Source organism: Notamacropus eugenii, chromosome 4 (genome assembly GCF_028372415.1).
Source record: "Notamacropus eugenii isolate mMacEug1 chromosome 4, mMacEug1.pri_v2, whole genome shotgun sequence".
Lineage (NCBI taxonomy): Eukaryota > Metazoa > Chordata > Mammalia > Diprotodontia > Macropodidae > Notamacropus > Notamacropus eugenii.
Window position 1 is genome coordinate 324,527,277 of NC_092875.1, and position 19,589 is coordinate 324,546,865.

Below are 19,589 nucleotides of genomic sequence, written 5' to 3' on the forward strand. Positions count from 1 at the left end.
ATCACCTTTCTGATGTCACTGCTCCTCTTTGAGAACAAAGGGCAAACAACCCCTCCAGTACCTAGTACAGTGTTTTTTACGTGGTAGGAACTTGGTTAACTATTTAATTAAATTGAATAAATAGCATCCAAAACCCCTTTAACAAATATTAACAGAAAATTGTTATCTGGAATCATAATTAGAAATTTTTTTCTTCTGGGACCCAAACAGTTAAGTGGTAGTAGAAGGGCGCAGTCACACCAGGATAGGGGCAATATGGTCCTCAGTTCTTCAGGAGTTCAGGGGAATGAAAGATTTGGGGAAGTAGCATTGCTTTCTATCCCCTCCAGGAACCCTGTCGAGCAGCACAGAGGAAATATGCCTTCCTGGAAAGATGGTGTCCCAGGACATAGCTCAGATTGTCTTATGCTAGTTACAAATTTAACTATGCCATGTTTGCTCTCAAACAAGTGGGAAACTTCAATTGCCCCCAAGAAAAGTAGACTATCTCTTCAAGGAAAGATTCAGTAGAACGAGGGCTGAATGTGGAAGGCCAGATTTGGCATCAGCCAGCCCTATGTTCAAATTCTGGCTTACAACAACTGTAGGATCTTGGCCAAGTCACTCCCCTTCTCTGGGATAAGGTTTCCCCATCGCTGTAAAATGATGGAATTGAATTAGAAGGCCGCTAAATTTCCCTTCCAGCTCAGGATCTAAGATGCTATGATTTGAGTAATTCTGAAGATGACTTCTAGGGCTTAAGAATCTATATTATAGCATAAGATCACTGATTTTAAGATCGATCAGTCATAAACAGGGAAAAGAAACAGGAGACTTGGACTACATTTAAACTGGGCTTTTTTAATTTCAAAAATCTATTACAGATGCATTAAATAAATTTAGCTTTAATGAGGTAAGTAAAAATCACTAATACCCTGTGGAGATAAACCAGGCACTTTGTAGTCTGAGATTCCTAACCTATCTATGCGCATTTCAGCAAATCCCTTCTGCGTTTCTCATCTGAGTTGCTAACTCCTCCTCCTGCCCTGCCTCCTCTCCACTCCTCCACAGAGCCCTACATCTACTAGTCTTTTGTGGCTGCTCTGAAATGGCTCAAATGAAGCGGCATCAGACTAAAGAGTTAGACGTTCCTGGTTCAATGCTGGGTTTTCAAAGGTCGTTTCATGTTGCCTGTGGCTGGTTGGCTTTTGGTGCTAATGAGGTAAAAAAGGGCAGAGTCATGATCTAAATCCCAAGCCTTCAGACTCAAAATCCAAATTCAATACTTGGGAATAAAAAGATGAACAAAGTATGCTGCCTGCTGTAAAAAAAAAACAAAAAACAAAAAAACCTTTCAGGCTAGTAAGGACCAAAACCAGATACCTATGAGAAAGGGGTCAGCTATGATAAATGCTGTGAGAGATGTGAGGGGTGGGGGAGAGGGAGAAAAGAGCTTTTCTTCTTGCCCCATTCATCTTTGAGAACAAACTTATCACTAAAGAAAATCTGTGTGACCTCAGAAGAGGTCAGACCAGATAGATGACCTCTAATGTCCCTTCTAAGATAACTAGCATTCACTTCTCTCTGAAATTCTCAGTTTCCACATCCGTAAAATTAAGGAGTTGGGTGAGATGACCTCTAATGTCCCTTCTAGCCTTAGATCCATGATCATAAGATGCTATGACTGGGTTTCTTCTTATGTAAAATGAGAAAGCTGGACTGGATAACCTCTAAATTCCTTTCTAGTGCTAATTCTTACAAAATGTTCATTAATTGAAATGAATGAACTAGTAGAATCGCAACTCAAAGCCTGTGCCCTCAAGAGCCATATCTCTTGTATGCTAGAGACAAATACCCCAAACTAGGATACCTGAGGATGTCTCTCTAAATCACAGTATCCAATAGATCTAGAACTGCTCACCTCAGCCTGGACAAATGCCACAAACCTCTATTTGAAAGTGAGGGAAAATCTGAATGACTTCTTAGACATCCCCCTAGAGACATTCTAAAAAACAAAGGGCTGGACTGTATAACTTAGATCAGGAAGAGGTTTTAGGGATGACCCTCCTTATTGACCAGGTTCACATGCATTTAGAACCAGAAGGGACCTTAGATTTCATCTAGTCCAACTTTCTCTTTTTACAGATGAGGAAAACTGAGGTCCAAAGAGAATAAATGTCTTGGCGAGATGACAAATGAAATCACTTGTAGAACCAGGATCAGAATCCAGGCCTCTTGGTTGAATTCTCCTTCTAGTGTTTTCATACCCTCTAGAGAGCCCTGTTCAACCTTCAGAGATTGTCTGAGATGACACCAGAGTTCAAAACAAAAGAAGAAAATGTTAAGCATCTATATACATAGAGAAGGAATCTCTTATCTTGAATGGCTACCAAAAAAAGTTAGCTATGGATCAAGGAGGAATGTTCCAGAGTCTCTTGGGAATCTATGATTTCTTTACTTAGCATACTTACATGGCTCCTTGCTTGGCCTTCCAAAATGTATCTGTCCTCACATGACTCTTTGCCTGGTATTCAAGGCCCTCCAAAAGGTGCCTGCCTTTCTATATTTCAAGGCTTATTTCATAATACTTCCCTGCTATCTGCACTGCACTCCACAGTAACCATCACTGCTTGTATTACGCAGCTCTCAAGTCATTATGCCTGCTTAAAATATTCACTATATCTGAAATGACCTTCTACCTTCACAATCTCTGCCTGCTGGAGTCTTCCTTCAAGGCCAAACTCAGATGCTACTTCTTCCATGAAGCACTCTCTGTTTCTTCTAGTTGGGAACAATTTTTACTTTCCTAGGCTCACCATTTTACATCTTTCTTTGCTTTCATATTCTATTTTGAATTATACTGTTATTATGTATTTGGATATGTGTTCTATCTTGCCTGCTAAATTTTGATTCCCTAAAGAAAGGGATGATGTCTTTAGCAATCTTTGTATCTTCTCCTCCAGTCTTCCATATGATCCTTGGCACAAAGTATAATAAACAAGCTAAGTGGTTTAAAATGCTGAGATGTGCCTAAATTAAACAGTCACATTAATTCAACAAATATATGAGCACCTACTCTGTTTGCCTGCAAAAGTATGTTGACATTATTACAGTATGCTGTGGGCTATTAAAGTTACCTTCATCCCTTTCAAATCCATCCTGCAATTCACAAAAGTTCCCAGAATCTCTACCACATGGATCAAAACACTAATCACTTCAGAGATCCATACAGTTCCTCAGGTGAGTGAGGTTATGTCTCTAGTGTCTTATCTGTATAACTTAGAGTATAAGCCCTGGGGCAAAACCACATCTTCTACATCTAAAGAGATTGCTAAACACACTGTTGGTGCTTGGCAAACAAATAGCAACCTCCACGCAGGTCAGGTTTAGCTTCAGTGGAGAAATCATCCAGGTTTCTCCATCATTTGTGACCTGCCTCCCTTGTCCAAAGGTGAGGTGTGAGTATCAAGCTTTAAGTTAGGTATTGTCAGAATCCCAGGTGTCCCTATATTCCAAAAACAATCTTTTGCTTCCCATTCCCGAGAAACGGGCAGTCTAAGGTTTATTTGGGGCAGCAACCCTCCCCCTACACCTCCAGAGCTGTTTTGTGTACTGTGATATTTGTCTTATGCTGATAAGGAAATAGAATCATCATGCCATATAAGCCCTTCATGGCATCTAATTCAATCTCATCATTTTTCAGGTGAAAAAATTAAGACCAGGAGGACACAAGGACTTTAGCCTGCCCAAGATCATGAAGCTAAGTTAATGGTAAAGCTGGAACTTAAAATCAGATCTGCTGATTCTTAATCCAGTGCTCTCTCTCTACAATACTGTGTTTTCCCCTTGAATGGCAACAGTGACCAATAAAAGCTTAAACTGTGAGGGCAAGTAGATTCTAAGAGAAAACAAAGTCCTAAGCTAAAGGGATGAAACTGCAGGGAATGGCAGGCACCAGTCAGTTACAAAGCATGGTTAGGGGTGGGGGTGGAATACTAGTGCCTTGCCAAGAACACAGAACTCATGCCACTAGTTTAAATCATAGATGGCCCTGATAATTAGAAATTGCCTGTATGAGACTGGTGGGGATGATGGAAAAATAATCAAGCCACTGTCCGATAGCCCTGTCTGATGCAGTGTCACTATGGAGAAATTCATAGATCTTGAGGACTTTAGAGGTCCATCTAGTCTAAGTCCCTCATTTTACATATGAAGAAACTAAGGCTCCTAAAAGTGAAATGACTTGTTCAAAGTCATACAAGTTAAGTGGCATGGACAGGAATCAAACCTAGGCCTTCTGACTCCAAAGCAAAAACTCTTTATTATTTGGTTGACTGGGGATGTGGTTAAGGTGGGGCAAGTCACTTCCATGATGTGAATGTGAACCTGTCCTCTAACTCCTGCTCCAATATCCCTTCTATAATACCACCCAGATTCAGAAACAAATCTAATGTCAGTAACCCATTCTCCTATCTGTCAAGAGTCCATTTCATTTTTGTGATGTTATTTGGCCCTCCAGATGTCCAACATCTTTAAGCTTTCTCCTTTGAGAGTGTTTATGACATATAGAGAGGTAAGGTTTCAGAGTCGAAATGTTATCCATACTGATTTCAAACCTCCCAAATAATGACCTACACAAGGACCAACTTTTTTCAGTTTAAAAATTATGCAGACATCTAATTATCTATTATGTGTTTCTCATAGTCAAGCTATAGAGGGAGTCAACATATGTTTGTATATATACATACAGACACATATACATAGACCAGAGCCACTCCCTAAAAGGACAGGTGGTCAAGGGACATAAAGAAACAGTTCTCAAAAGATGAAATGCATGCTATTAACAGCCTTATGATGAATTGCTCCAAATCACTGATAACTGAAAATTTGAAGATCAAAACAGCTTTGAGGTTTTATATCACACTCAGAAAATTGGCAAAGATGACAACAGATGGAAACAGTCAATGCTGGAGCAGTTGTGGGAAGATAGGCATTATTAGAGCAGCTGTGAATTGGTCTGATCATCCTGGGAAGCAATTTGGAATTATGCTTTTAATAATGAATAAAATGTCCATATCGTTTGTCCCAGAGATCCCATTTCCAGGTATGTAACACCAAAGAAGTCAAAGACAAAATAAAGGTCCTAATATGTGACCAAATATTCATAGCAGCACTATTAGAGGTGGCAAAGAACTAGAAACCAAGTGGGTATCTATCAATTGGAAAGTGAATAAACAAATTGTGGTATATGAATGGAATGGAATGTTTCTGAGCTTTATGAAATTATAACTATGAAAATACAGAGCAGCACAGAAGACAATATGAACTGATACAGGGTGAAGAACCAGGAAAATAACATACAAAATAACCACAACAAAGTAAATTAAAATAAAATAAAACTGAAATTGAATGCTGTATAATTATAATAACCAAGCTTAGCCATGGAGAAGAATTGAGAAAATCAATTCACTTCTCCTCTTGGTGGAGGTGGAGACTATGAGTGTGGAATAATGTATATGCCATTTAGACACACCTAATGTGTTAAATGGTTTTGCTGAACTACTTTTTCCCCTCTTTCTTTAAAAATCTTTGTTATAAGAAAAAATTCTCTAGGTAGGAAAAAGAAATATATATATGTGTATATATATATATACATGTATATATGAAAATGAAGGTGATGTAAAAAAATATATCAATAAAAATAAGATCAAAAAATTTAAAAGTTATGCAAATACAGGTAGAAACTGGAATCTTCTCTGTGTTCCCCTTTGCCTCCTTCCTTGCCCCCAAAAAGATACAGGTCCTCAATGAGGACAAACATAAATACATGCTCTAATAAACACTTAAACTGTAATAAATACTACCCAGTTCCCAATATATTCAAGAACATAAATTCTCAAACATGCTAATTCTATAATCTCTTCTTTGGACCAGTCCTAATGTGAACTATCTCTGAAAATACCCAAAGGAGATAAGAAAAAAGTGACTGGATTCTTTGCTATTCTCCCTCAACCTTTTTCCTTGAGAAAGAAGACTCTGTAAGGGATGGAGGTAGAAAGGCCATTTTTCCTCCCATTCCATTCAACATGCTCCCAACAAGACCAATTCAATGCAATATGTTTTTATTCAACACCTATCTTGTTCAAAGCACTGTCCTTGGGTAGTGAGAACACAAAAACAAGTTTAAGGCAGTGGTTGTGAAAGAACTCAGCAACAGATCAGGTAGGATTCCATGGGCTAGGATTCTGAAGGGGAACAGAAGAACTCTCCAGAATGAAATCCCAATGGCATAGTTGCAATGTAAAGGAGGAAGTCTCTAAAGAGACTTTTATGGCTACTGCCAAGAGCTTAGAGATACAGGATGTGTACAAGACATGAAGTAAGGAGTTAGGTAACTGAGGATGGAACGGGAATGACAAGGTTTGACAGAGGCTCAAGCTAAGTACTAAAGACCCAAATAATGGCTTTTGCAAAACAAACAAAAACCCAAAAACTCAATGTTATTAAGAGGGAAAATCAAGGAAAGAAGATCCCAGCTTGGAGCTGTTGGGAAGATAACTGATAACAGGCATAACCACTCAACTCCAATTTTGCTTCTGTTTTCTTTACTAAAGAAGAAAAAGATTTAGACTGGAAAGTCATCACAGACTTAGTTCTGGAAGGGACTTAATAGGCATCTGAGTCTACAGATAAGGAAACTGAGGGCTGGAGAAGTTAAGTTACTGGCCTCAGGATCACATAGCTAGTAAATGTTGAGACAAGATTTAACAGCATCCTGACTCCATGTCCTGCATTCCAATTTCTATGTCACTTAGCTGCTTCTAAGAACAGAATAGGGAATTGAAACCCAGAACAGGTGAGGAAATGGTAAGAGAGCTACTACCTGCCCTCAATGATTTTACGTTATATAAGACAAACTGAAGATGAAATTAAGTAATGTAGAAATGTTCTACAATTTAGAAAGAATACAAAACCATGACATAGTCCTGTAAGAATTGTGTCAGGAAAAACAACCAAAAAAATCAAAACAAGGTGAGTCATGCAGGAAATTCTGAGAATAATAAAGTGTTTTATAAATAGGTGGGGAAAAGACAGAGGATGGTTGCTTAAAATGTATCAGATAATACTAGACAAGGGATAAAAAGGTACCAGTATTCAATTCTTATTTCTTTTCTGTTTTCTCAGCTAAGGAGAATATCTTTGGACTGGAAAGGACAAAGCAAAAATGGCCAAGAGGGAACAGAATCTTAAAATGAATAGGAAGATATGAGATGAGCTCTCACAGAATGAGCCTCAGATGAACCACATCTGAAGCTACAGCAGAATCATAGAAGCACAGCATTTGAGAATCGAAATACATCTCATCAGTCATCAGTCAAACAAAGAAGGAAGTCACACCATAACATTCCCAACAAATAGTCATCCAGCTTCTGTTTGGAAATCATTTCACTTTTGGATGGCTCTAATTATTAAGTGGGGGTTTTCCCCCTGATATCAAGTCTCAATTTTCCTCTTTGTGACTTCCATCATTCAACTCCCTTCTAAAATTCTACCTTCTACAGGAAGCTAATACTATCACATCCCTCCTCCACTCCCTTCCAAAAGAAAGGAATTAAGGTAGTCTGGAAAGATCTAGTCTATTCTTAAGGAAGAATACTAGAAGCTTGTGCCCATTACTTCCTTTTCATATGTTTCACTAACCATCTATTTAATACTGTAGAATTTTGCCAGGAATTGAAGTCAAGCAAGATGACCTATAGTTTACAGACTTTACTCTTTTCCCACTTTTGAAAATCAGGACAACAATTGCCCTCTTCCATTTTCTAGTCTTTTAGAGATTAGTGACAGTGGCTGCACAATTATATTATTATTAGTGCCTGTCCTCTGTTGATTATCTTCAATTTATCCTGTACATATCTTGTTTGTACATAATTTTTTGCACATTGTCTTCCCCATTAGACTGTGAGTTTCATAAGTGCAGGGACTATCTTTTGTTTGGCATGTAGTAAGCACTTAATACATGTCTGCTGACTGACTGGCTTCTATTCCATCCTCTGAAGCCAGATAGAATAAAATTTAATTCCTCCTCCATAGGAGAGTCCTTCACATAATGAAGGCAGTTATTATGTTCCCCTTGAGTTTTTTTTTCCCCAGCATCAATCCTTCAACTAATTCTTATATGTCATGAATTTAAGGCTCTTTACCATCCTGTTTCCCTGCTCTTCCAAATTTCCAATAATAACAGTGTACTTCTTAAACGATTGGGTCTAGAAATAAACACAGCACTTCAGATAAGGTCTGACAAAGCCTAAATCTGAATGGGATTATCACCTCCCTAGCTGGAGAAGCTATATAGACCAAGATTGCATTAACTCATTTGGCTGCTATATCACTCTACTGAATCATACTAAGCTTTCATTTACCTAAAATTCCAAGCTCCTTTTAAAAATCCCTACTGCCTTCCCATGCTTCTCCTATCTTGCATTTCTGAAACTGATTTTTTTGTACCCAAGTACAAAACTTTTTATTTACCTCTACTGAATTTTTTTAACTTCTTAGATTCAATTCAATGATCTAACCTGTGAAGAGCCTTTTCGAGCCTGACTGTCATTTTGCAAATTAGGTAACCCTTCCATCTTTGTATCATCTTCAAATTTGAACATATATTATCCATGCTTTTACTGAAGTCTATAACAAAAAGATTAAACAATACAGGGTCAAGTACAGATTCCTGGGGGATTCCACTGGAGATTTCCATATATAATTACAGAGCCACTGTCACGGATCTCTAAAAGAGTAGAAAATGGAAGAAAGGCAATTGCTGTTCTGATTTTCAAAAACGGGAAAAGAGTAAAGTCTGTAAACTATACGCCATCTTGCCTGTCTTCAATTCCTGGCAAAATTCTATAACAATAAGAAAAGGAAGCAATGAGCACAAGCTTCTAGCATGTCTTCCTCAAGAACAGATTAGATCATACCAGACTACCTTAATTTCTTTCTTTTGGAGGGCAGTGGAGGAGGGATATGAGAAAGCGGGCAGGGGTATTAGACTAGTAAATTAGGAGGGTGCCATGGCTATAATTTATACCTAGTTTACCTAGACTTTAGAAAAGTATTTGGCAAAGTCTATGGTGCTATTCTTGTGCATGAAAGAGGGATGTAAAGTAAGCAAGAGTATTTTAATATTTTGCACTGTTGGAATCATTGCACCCAAAGATTTATCACAAATAATTTTGCGTCAAATTGGAAAGGGATCTCTACTGGAATGTTCCAGAGACATTTTTTTTTCTTGGCCCTAAGCTGTTTAACATTTTACCAATTATTTAGATAACAGCATGCATGGTATGCTTATCAAATTTGCAGGTGATAAGAATGAGATTGGTCTTTTTTAACAATTCTGTCAAGTACCAGTCCTCAAAGAAGGAAAATAAAGGACAGTAATAGTAGTAATAATAATTTAAAAGAATCACTGAAAATTACAAATAATGGTCTGAAAACCATTGATCAACTAAGTTAAAAGCACATTTTAAAAGTTCTGAGGTTTCAATTCACAGGATGCAAATTGGCAAAGATAGCAAAAATGGGAACAATCAACATTAGACAATCTTTGCAAAGACAGGTGCACTAATACACTGTTTGCAGAGTTGAGAAGTAGTTGCAGGTATTCTGGGTACCAATATGGAATTATGCAAGAAAAGTGATTATGTTGTCCTTACCCCGTGACTCAGCAATCCCACTCTTAGGTATATAGAAGTCAAAGATACAATCAGAGGTCCAATACATACTCAATATTCATAGCAGTGCTCTTCCTCATAGTAAGGAACTGTAAACAAAGCGGGTTCTTATCAGTTGTGAAATGGCTTTATAAAAACAACTATGCTACAAAAATGTGATTGAGTATTACTCTGTAGCAAGATGATAAATGTGAGAAATCAGAGAGACAGGTATGTATGAACTGATTCAGAAAGAAGTAAACAGAACAATATACATGTGTAAATGGGATGGTGAACAAAAAATAAAGCAAAACTATGTAATTGGAAAACCAATAAAGGTCTGACAGAACAGATAAAGAAGTATGCCTTCTCTTCCTCCACACCCCTATCCCCCATAGAGGAGAGGATTCCAAGGACAGAATACTGCGAACACTAGTAGATGTTGTCACTATATCTAATGTTTTTGCTGAATTGCTTTCCTTTGTTACAAAGAGGGGTTTAGTCTGGAGGAAGAAATTGACATGGCTGTAATGCTAAGAAAAATGAAATCAATAAAATGTACTCTTTTTTTCTGGGGTGGGGGTGAAAACTGGTTCCCTATCTTGCCCAGGTTAGATCAGCACAAAAGTTTGGTCTGTTCCATTTCTGACCTGCTCTGATTTGTCCTTCCTTAAGCAAACTGGTTCCCCCACCCTCAATTCCTCACTGGAAGGAAGAGGAATATGCATCATATTTTTGCTGAACTTTGTGTAATCATTTTTAGTTCTACTGCAGCTCAGAACTCCTCAGCTCAAATGACTCACCAGCTTCAGTCTGCCCAGCAGCAGGGACTACAGGCAATTACTACTATCCCCTAGCTGCTGCTGCTTCTTTTTTTTTTTTTTTTTACCATACTGAATATTTTTTTCAGATGACATATACCTAAAGCTAACACACTAGATAACGAAGTCAGATTTGAAAGACCCTACATGTTAGAATACTGGGCTGAATCTAAAACCAAGAAATTTTATTGGATAAATGTCTACATGATTTCAAAAATCTATTTCATAAGTATAATGCAGAGTTATATGGAAGCATGTCTGGAAAAAAGATCTGAGGGTGTTAGTGGACTGTAAGCTCAATATGAGTTAATACTGTGATGGGAGATAGGGCTAGAGAATGAACCTATAACTTAATTGGGGGGGAGGACTACTAGATGAAAAAGCCCCCTCTCCCAATGCAGGTTGGTACTTTCTAGGCAACTTATAGCCTTAGAGAGTTGCCTAGATCATTGAAAGGTTAGGTGGCTTGTCCAGGGGTCACATAGCCAGCATATGTTAAGAGGTCAAACCTGAATTCAGATCTTGAGGACTCCAAGATTAGCTTTTTAGACACTAATAGTATGATATGACAGCTTAAAAAGCTAATATAGCTTTAGGAGGATTTAACCATCTCAGTGTTCTCTGCTCTAGTCAAGCCACCTCAAATATTGTATTCATGTATGAGTGGCACAGTTTAGAAAGGTGTAATGTTAATGGAATATGAAGATCTTCCTTGTCCATTAATAGGCCTGTGTGACCACATGTTCAATCGCAAATGTCTTGTTGCTTTAAACTCCGGCCCAGCTGCAATACCTTCTGAGTCACGTAGAACCCATTGGGGGAGGAACTTGCCTAAAGGGAAGCTTGCTTAGGGGGAGGCTTGCTTGTAGGAAGGGTTTCACACCTTTGGGTACTAAGCCAATGAGGCACTGAGTCCCAAGAGTTGTGATGCCTTCTGGCTCTGAGACTATTAACCAAAAGAGTGTGTGTGTGTGCGCGCGTGTGCGTGTGTGTGTGTGTGTATATTTATATTTATACATATGTTCTGAACTGAGATTTTGCTTTGAGGGTTCGCTTATGAAAAGGACCTTTGGATTCCCTGGACACAACTCTGAGGAGCTGTTTGTTAAGAGTCCCTTCCCACCCACTACTCAGAGGTTTGTGCTCTCTCATCTGATGGTGTATGTAGGTGGTTGTATAACTTTGTTCAGACAGTTGGAGCCCTGTCTGTTGAATCTCTGTGCTAATTTCTCTGCCTGCAATTTCTACTTATCTGTAATTAAAGTAATACTGTTAACTCGCTTACAAGTTGTCTTTCATTTAGAAAAGCAGATCAAAGAACCTGTGCTAGCAGGCTATCCTGTGTGTGCTAGCGCGCTTTTTACTACAGAAGGACATTGTTAAAAGTGAAAAATATCAAGAGGAAGGTGCCCCAATGATAAAGGACCTTGAGATCAATTCTTACTGAGGACTGACTAAAGAAAATAGGGGCATTTCAAATGAAGAAAAAATTGCTGAGTATACAATCTTTAAGTATTGAATGACAGTCAGATGAAAAAGGGGGAAGAGAGAAAAAGAGAAAAATCTAAGAGCAGTGGGTGGAAATGGCAGAGGCTTACTGAAGCCATGATGAGGAAAATCAAAAATGAAAAGGGCCCCCTCTGGAGGCGGAGGGTTTCCCCTCATTAAAGCTCTATAAGTCAAGGCTGGATGGTCAAATGTCACATAGATTGAAGAAGGGATTCTCATTCATGTAAGGTTCCAACCAGGGGCCTCTGAGCTCCCTTCAAGCCTAAATAGAGCTTCTCTCTGTCCTCAAGTATTTTTGTTTTTGAGATTCCAAAGAACTACTAAGTGTCTTGCTTATAAAATGAGATCTATACAATGTAGTCCAGAAAGATCAGAGGAGATCCTATTTAACAAGGTTTTGTTTTTTTTTCCCTCTTGGCTCCTCTATACTGGTGGTCTTTATGCTGAAAAAGATTCATCTGAAATCTCTAAATGCCATGGCACCACACCTTGTGTCTAAGCAGAGCACATATCTCAGCTATATTCAAGCAGCCCATACAGAATTTCTTTCTGCTAAGTAGTCAGAATTTCATAGCATTTCTGGGTAACAAAATAACAGAAGGTGGTCAAGATAAGAAGTGTTTGGCTAAAGGGAATCTTTAGCCTAGAAAGAAGTATGCTTAGGAGGGACATCATCATCATCACAGCTAGCATTTATATAGAGTCTACTATATGCCAAGGACAGCTAGGTGGCACAGGGAATAGAGTGCCAGGCCTGGAGTTAGGAGGACCTGAGTTCAAATCTGCCCTCAGACACCTACTATCTGTGACACTGGGTAAGTCACTTAACTCTGTTTACCTCAGTTCTCCATCTGCAAAATGAGCTGGAGAAAGAAATGGCAAACAGCTCCAGTATCTTTTTGCCAAGAAAACCCCAAATGAAGTCACAGAGAGTCAGACACAACTGAAACAATTCAACATGAACAACAACAAAAAAAACCTTATGTGCCGGGTTCTGTGCTATGTGCTTTACAAATATCATCTCATCTCAACCTCACCATAACCCTTCAGAGGTTGGAACTATAATCATCTTCATTTTACAGTTGAGGAAACTGAGGTGAACAGAGGTTAAGTGACTTTCCTCTTCTCTCTGAAAGGCTGTAATCGGGAAGAAGAAGTAGATTCCTTCTCCAGAAAACAGCGCTACGACCAATGGTTGTCAATTACATGAAGGTAGATTGGCTCTCAACAGTAAGAAGTAACTTCTAATCCCCAGAGATGCCAAACAACAGATTCTGCATTTCTTCACAGGAGAACTGGCTGCTTTATGAGATGGTGAACTCTGTCACTGGAAGTATTCAAGCAGAGGGTGGATGACTGTCAGGAAGGCTGACGACCAGTCACCTCAATGAGATTCTAAGAGTTTAAAAACTTTTGTAAGCAACTGGCTATTGTTATAATCAATGGAAAGGGGTGGGGAGGATGAAAGGAATAAGAAAAAGAAACCAAACTAATGGATCGTAGAATTCTTCATTTTAGACGATAAGTATGGCAGAAAATAGACATGGAGGAGGATATTGATTTCTGTCTTCCAGGTGAGGAAACTGAGGCACAGAAAGGTTCAGTGAAATAGTCACACAGTCTGATTTAGAAACTTGCTATCCTGGTTCTGAGTCTGGTGTTCCATCTATACTGTTTCACACAGAGCAGGAGTGAGTGGGGATATCCACAAATACTACATAGCACATAGAGATAACTGAACATTGACAGCTTGTCAGGTACTGCATGGGCCAAGGAATTTGATGGGCATAACGAGAAAGGGGACACATCTTTTTACAAAAATTCTCTTATTGTAGCTTAGCAAATAGGAGCTATGGTCTCCCTTCCATGGGGGCTCTTTCCTTAAGAAGCATACCCCTATAGTTGAAAATGGTTTATGAGGTTACAACATAGTCCCAAAGATTTTGTGTGGATCTAGCAACACAGTTCACTTTAAGTACAGTTCATTTTAAGATAATTTGAGAAGCTTTTATCACTGGCAAGTTTAGGGTTACTAAGTTTTCTGTGGTTGGGGTTTTTTGGTCTTTCTGCTTTCTCCCTAACACCCTATGATGAACTAGAATCCATATACCAAAAATGTACTTACAGAGATTTGAACTAAATCAGGAAAGGATGAAGAGTAGGAAACATCTGGACAGCCTTAGGCAGCCTGAAGTCCAAGGTTCAAGGGAAACTGTCAAAAATGACACTGATTATGGGGCTTCACCTCACCTCCTTTAGGAAGTTTTCTTTGATCAAACTCACACTTGTCCCTGAAACACACACAAACACACACACACACACACACACACACGATGACTTTAATCTGTATCCCTGTACCACTATGCATTTTATTCACAGCAAATTACGCTGTCTTCTTCTCCCTGTATCATTCTCCATCTTCTTAATGGAAAGAGCAAGGGAGAAAAAACCCCAAACAAAGGCCCAGAGGTGGCTAGATAACATTCCCAAGATCACACAGTGAGTCAGCAGTGAGGCTAAGAGCTGGCCAGTTCCAACCCTTTCAGTTCCAGCTACCATGGCCTCTCTCACATAGCACCAGGACTTCAGTACTTTAGTTTATTACATTATCAAGCAATAAAGAAATTGTGCTCTATTTAGAGCTTTCACATAGGCTGCAGCTCACACATCTTTAAATCCTTTGTTCTCAAACCCACTGTTTTAGGTTCTCCCTCCATCTGGATTACTCTTCTTCACCAATTTCATGTTTTGAATTTCAACAAATAAATAAGCTTATTTATTACAGAGGGCAACAACCTGGGCTTTGGCTACCATGAACACAGGCCATCAGGGGCCACAGAACTGAGTTTTACTATGGAAAACTCAGAGAGATTCCTATCTAAATATAGATGTCATAGAATGTCATCCAAGTCAAAACTAACATGTATATTGATTCTACCACTTTTTTCTCAGCTATACCCATGTTTATGTAACCTGACAAACCCAACTAACTAAGTTTTTCCAAACTAGTTTTCTGGTCCCAAAGCCCTGCCTAACAGGAAAAATACAGCTTGCGAAAAGGCATTGAAAAAAAGAGATGGAATGCTATATATAATGAACAGTAAGTATGCCACTCTGACTGGAACACAGTAGGTATGAAAGGGAGTAAGTAATATGTAATTAAACTGGAAATGTAGGCTGGAGTCAGATTGCAAAGGGCTTTCAATGCCAAAAAAGTTTGCATCTGATCCCAGAGCCATTGTAGTTTCCGGAGTAGGGAGGTGATATGGTCAAACAAATAATCTAGAAATACTAATTTGGAAGATCATGAGTTATAGATTGAGGAAGGGAGAGACCTTGGAGGCAAGGCAACCAAACAGGAGACTATTGCAATAATCCAGGAGAGAGGCACTGGAGGTCTGGAATAGGGTGGTAGCCTTGTGAGTAAAAAGAAAAGTATGAATGTGAGATATGTTCTAGATATAGAACTACCAAGTCTTGTCAATTAATTGGATATGAGAGGTGAGTGGGGAGAAGGGGGGCAGGATGTGTGGTTGCCTGACTTGGAAGAATGGTGGTATCTTTGATAGAAATATGGAAATTCAAAAGAAGGATGGGTTGGGGGAAAAGATAATAAGGTTTGTTTTGGACATGTTGAGATTGAGATACCACGACAGATTTAGTTGTAATGATCCTAGGGACAAGTGATGATGCAGGGTTGGAGTTCAGGAAGGAGAGTCAATCAGTAAGTTACCTTCCGGTCCACTACAGTTCTCAACCTAATGGTTCATTTAATTGACCTCATTAGAGGATATTAGCATAACTAGAATGTGAGGGAAACATTTTGATCATTAGCTTTGGAAACAAAAGAATTAACAGTGGCATAACTAATTATGTTTGTTACCAGGCTGAACATCGTTCAACATACAATGAAAACAGCAGGCTTCGTTAAACACACAAATCACTAGGCTGAGAACAGGAGTCACATTCGTCTCATTTTCTATTCACACAAAAAACTAGGCAGCAGCTAATTTATGTATGTGGCATAATTCACTTTACACAGTAAGTGTGCCTATATTGTTTTATGGAAATGGAATTGGATCTTAAAGCCTACAGACTTACAGGAAATGTGTGAGAATTCTTCTGTAAAACGGGTAATCTCCCTAAGTTATGTGGAAATTGACATGTATCCCAGTTCTGCCCGTTCTCTCGTGTATGCACGCGCCCGCACAGACCTCGACTAGCCCACCTAACTAGAGAGCCCTTCCGGGTTTCCGGCCCAAACGCCCGGCCCGAACCTGGCGGAGGGTCTCCCTCCCTTGGGCAGTTCTCATTCACTTTGATCTGGTGCCCGAGGCAAAGGCAGCAGCCACGCCACTGCTGTGTCATTCTCCCAGCCTCGAGTCCTGCTCTTACGTGGCTCGTCCAGTAGCTTCCTTCCTTCCCTCCTCAGGCCCCCTAACCCCGGAGCTAATCCCTCCCAGCCAGGGGCAAGAAGAGCCAGCAGATTCAGCTCCAGGAGCAGGGGGAGGAAGGTGCCCTTCTAGAGGGCAGGAGAGAGCGAGGGGTGCGGCAGCTCGGCCAATAGGGAGTGGTGGAGTAGGGGCCAGTCAGCCACAGTTTAGCCCCCTAAACCACAATCCCATTCACTCCAAGGCTGTTCAGTTAGATACACGCCCAACCCTACATCCCCCTCGGCTAGGGCAGGCTACCCCAGGCTGCAGAGGGGGACCAGCGCCCAGCTAAGGTGGGCTGGGCTGGACTGAGGGACCAGTGAGTGGGTGGATTCCTGCCGGGATCAGCTCAGAGGTACTAGTGCGAGATTACAGTGTTGGTGCAAGGGTCAGACCAACCATAACTGGGAGGAGTTGCCACACTCGCACTCGAGCGCGTGCCCGCGGGGCTCCAGACAGCACACACACCCCCCAGCCTTACACCCCTACTCCACCCCTTCCCACGGCGGGCTCCTCTGGCCATGGAATACGCTGTGGTTACATCGTGTGTATCCACTGTGTCACGCACGTAAGCAGTGACAGAGATAGATGAAATGCACCTCTCCCTGAAAACCACTATGAACTCTTTCTCTTCTATAACGAATTTATGCACCTAGGCATACACATGCGGCATAATAGGTGTGGGTAAACACAGCTCGTCTAATGAGGCTCTCGTTAATGTATCTGAAGGAAAGTCTGCTTTTTCTAGTTTCAAGTGTTAATACGCTCCTAATTGGATCGCACACTCCTTATTATAACTCAGAGTATGATCTCCCCCCTCCTCTCCATTACTGGTGTGCATAGAAACACCTAAAAGGGGGGAAAGGGGGAAGGATCTCGTTAATTAAGGGTAATAGGATGCACACATGCCAAGTAGGGCCCTTCCCCCACCACACCTCAAGCTCTCATCCCCCAGACCCCAATCTCTAAAGGAAGCGCACAAGCCTAAAATTCAATTGACCCAAACACTAGTAAATTGGGCAAATTCCTAGTTCCAAAAGAAAGGAATTTGCATCAAATGCTCCTATGTGGCCCAGATGAAGCATATATTTAAACAAAGCAAGAGGTCTTCAGGGATAGGCATCAGCACAAAAAGCTTCCTACCTCCGCTCTTTTTGGAACCTCAAAATCTGAGTCATTCATCGCCCTCCAAGACCTCCGTCGTCTTCTCCCCTCCAATTGCCCTATGCCCCCTCCTCCAGTCTCGGTAACCAGAGAGGAAAGGCTGGATGGTATTATGGCGATTTATCTAATTATCATTACTGACTGACTAATCTATTAACACATAACACACAGTGGACGTGCCAAGGCAGTCACCGCAGAGAGCTCCGTCTCGCCTCTTCTCTCCTCCCAGCCCATCAACTAGGAACCTGCTCCTTGTGTCTCATGTCTCCAGGACAAGGTTACACGGCAGCGACGCAAATAAGAATAAAAGAAATGGCAACCACTGTGCAGGATGCCTAAGGCTCTGACTGAATTCAGGGCACAACTCCTGGACTTGGCTTCCTTCTCGCCCGCCCCCTTCCCTTTTAAAAACCCAGCGCACCCGGTGGATTCCCCGCGGAAGGAGCTGCAGTCTAGACGCCGTGCAATCGATCCACAGACATCCATCCACCCGCGAGGGCGAGACGGGGAAAGGGAACGCACACACACACACACACACACACACACGCGCGCACGCACACACACACACACACACACACACACTACATAGAGGAAGAAAGAAAAGCAGACTGAAAATAAACTCCCCGCGTCCTAGGGGGGCAGACCCCGAACCCTGCGCTCGTCACTTAGCCCTGACCCCCTCCCCCATCCGCCACCCCTCATCCCACCCACCCCCTCATACCTCAGGATGGGGGAGCCTGAAACAGCTGCAAGTTTGGCATGAACACGGCAACTGCTCGATGCAGCAGAAGCGGGTTCCAAAACAAAAGGGAGAGAAATCACGCTGCCTCCCTCCCTCCGGGTCCTCACCCGACACATGACAGCGGCTACACAGCGCGCTCCACAGACGGCCAGGGCTCCCGCTACCTCCCCACAAAAAGCGCACCCCACCCCAGCTTTTCCTTCGCCCTCCTCCGGGGGGCTCAGGGAACCCATCCCTCCCTCACCAGACCAGACCAGGACCCCACGACCCCCACGCTGAGCCCCCTCTGGGGGCGAGGGCTCCCCGAGTCCCCAGTCGCCCAGGGAGAAGCGGGGGAGGTGTATAACCCGGCGAGGTTTTGTTTGTTTTGGTTTTCCCCGGTCCATCTGCATTCTAAAGCACAGCACCCACTTCTCCTCCTCCCCACCCCGGGGTCCCCGGGGCCACACCCCACAAGATGGAACAGGTCGGGCAGGAGACGCTTACCTCGGTTTCCCTGACTGCAGCTCCCAGCCTGAGTTGGAAGGGAAGAGAGAGGAAGGGAAGGGGAAGGGAGGGAGGGAGAGAGGCTCCGGAGATCAGATTCCTGTCTTTAATTTCATGGTCCCGGTCCGCTGGGGTGGGGGGTGAGGGTTTGGGTGCAGTGTAGAAGAGGGGAGGGAGGGAGGGAAGGGAAAGAGGGAGGGAGGGGTGGGTGGGGGAGGGGGTAAAGGAAGAAGGAGGAAAAAAAAAGATCCCTGCCCTGACACAGGGAAAGAAAATGCAGGAGGCTGACGTGCCGGCCCCTCCCTCCCCACTGGCCACGTGCAAAGACTTGAAAGGGAAGAGGACCGCCGGGCGCCTGCTGGGAAATGTAGTCCGGCTTTCTTTCGCCGGAGACAGGGCCCTGCACGCGCAGGGAGATTGCACTCGATTTGCACCGAGCTGTCCCTGCGCCGGGCCCGCGCGCGCCGGGCCCTGGGAGATGCTGGAGACCCCAGGGATGCCGGAGACCTAGGGTGGAGGGGCGTGACTTGGGGGCTGGGGAAGCAGAGTCCGCGCTCCGGGCGTTACCCGAAGCAGCGTCCTCTGCTCGAGGAGGGGCTTAAGGTGTCTCCGGTGCGCGTGTTAGACGTCAGATGAAAGGAGTCTTTGTTTCGGCATCCACGATGAGGACCGAGTCTAGGGTCGGGAGGACCGACTGCGAAGGTCTTCTCGCAGTCTTTTCGGCTGTGTGTGACCTTGAGCA

General features: G+C 42.0%; 1 protein-coding gene across 16 annotated transcripts in view; it reads right to left on the reverse strand.

Annotated features, from left to right (window-relative positions):
• CTIF (cap binding complex dependent translation initiation factor) overlaps positions 1-19,216 on the reverse strand; it is a 490,358-nt gene extending 471,142 nt beyond the window's left edge. For 15 of the 16 annotated variants that reach the window (XM_072605163.1, XM_072605153.1, XM_072605161.1 and 12 more), the window contains exon 1: positions 18,848-19,216. The gene's annotated coding sequence lies outside the window, so the exon portion shown is untranslated. Of the gene's footprint in view, positions 1-9,695; positions 9,803-18,847 lie in introns of all 16 variants that reach the window. The other variant, XM_072605152.1, reaches the window with a different exon arrangement.
• Positions 19,217-19,589: the final 373 nt, after the last annotated feature.